The sequence below is a fragment of the Cyprinodon variegatus genome, unplaced genomic scaffold (assembly GCF_000732505.1).
Source record: "Cyprinodon variegatus isolate N-32 unplaced genomic scaffold, C_variegatus-1.0 Scaffold1662, whole genome shotgun sequence".
NCBI classification, from domain to species: Eukaryota; Metazoa; Chordata; class Actinopteri; order Cyprinodontiformes; family Cyprinodontidae; genus Cyprinodon; species Cyprinodon variegatus.
In genome coordinates, this window is record NW_015152115.1 from 56,330 (window position 1) to 57,988 (window position 1,659).

The following is a 1,659-nucleotide window of genomic DNA, read 5'->3' on the forward strand; positions in this document are numbered from 1 at the left end:
AGATGCATTTGAGATATCAAAAAAGTACTCCAGAGTGTTGTTCAGCATGGGGGTGAGTAGAAAATGAAGGCTAATCATGTTTTGGGTGTACCATTCCTTTAAGTGGTCGTTTTAACGTATATTTTTTGTAATTAAGATATTTTTATAGTATTCCTATCTAAAATGGACATTTCAGATATCTGACATGTAATTCTTACTAGTACAAATGATGTCATTTTCCTAATTAATGTGTATTGGGCCATTACTTTTAGATATCCCAAATGACAATGAATTTCAGCTTTCCCTAATCCGATTGTTACTGGTCATAATTTTTATTTTAGATATCAAGAAGGAAGAAAACATTGCAGATATCCTAAATATTTTTTCCGATGTCTAAAATATATTTTTACTAGTATAAATGTACAGATATCTTACAGATCCTACAGATATCTATAACTACATTTGTACTAGGAACAATTTAGTTGTGGACATCCACAATTCCCATTCACCCCATTTAAATAAGAAATTATTGCTTTTACATAACTGATTATTGATGAAATGTTTGAGTCAGACATTTTTTAACACCACATCCAGGAAGTTGTTATTCCTGCTTTAAACGCCGTCTTAATATTTTCTCTTCTGGAGTAAAATGGAGGCAAACATGAAGAGAACTTCTGCTTTTAACAGCTCTCTGTCACCACTAATCCCCCGGCTGAGGACGAGCTCATTTCATGTTCTTTCCATTCTGTCTATCATACTATCACCAGCACCATTACTGCTTTCAAATCCAGAGAGGAAGCTAGACTCATAAAACCTAATGTCTTGAATTTATGTTTGAAAAACTTAAACTACTTCAGATATGCTATTTTTAGTAATTGATTCTTGATATCTGAAATAAAAATTATGACCAGTAACAATTAGAATACAGAGATTTTAAATTAATTTTTAGACACCCAGAGTTTTATTTCAGATAGGAGTAATGTCATTTCGGATATCTGAAAGTAACGGCCCAATACACATGAATGGGAAAGGTAACATTTAGGATATCTGAAACGTTTATTTTTGATAGGAGGAATAGTATTAAAGCTATCTGAAATACAAACAAAAATATGTTCAAACGGCCATTTAAAATAAGTAAAGATTTGTAGATATCTGAAAAGTTAGTTCTTACTAGTAAAAATTTTATTCCAGAGTACTTAAAAATTATTTTTCCACTGGTAGAAATGTAATTAGTGATTTCTAAAATATAATTCTGACTAGGAGTATTGTAACTGTGACTAGGTAGAATGTTTTATTGCTATCTATAACAGAAATGTGACTAGTCAGCCTGCCTATTTTATGTTAAAACGGAGCTCCATTTATTTTTAGATATCCATGGATTTCTAGATATCTATAATATTATTCATTTTTGATATCTGAAAGTGTAATGAAGTTTAAAAAAGAAATGAACCTTAACTGGATCAAAGCAGAGAAGAAGAAATCAGACTTTAGCCTGAAGATCCTAAGTGTTGTTGTGCCATATGCCATGATCATACTTTTTGGACAATGGGAACCAGTGTCCATATTTCATCTTGACATGATGATGTGGAATCAGCTGTGGAATCTCTGCAACAACCCCCGTTTCAGCAAAGCCCCCATAGGTGTGGGGTGTGAAAAACCACCCCCCTCTGTAAGGGCAGA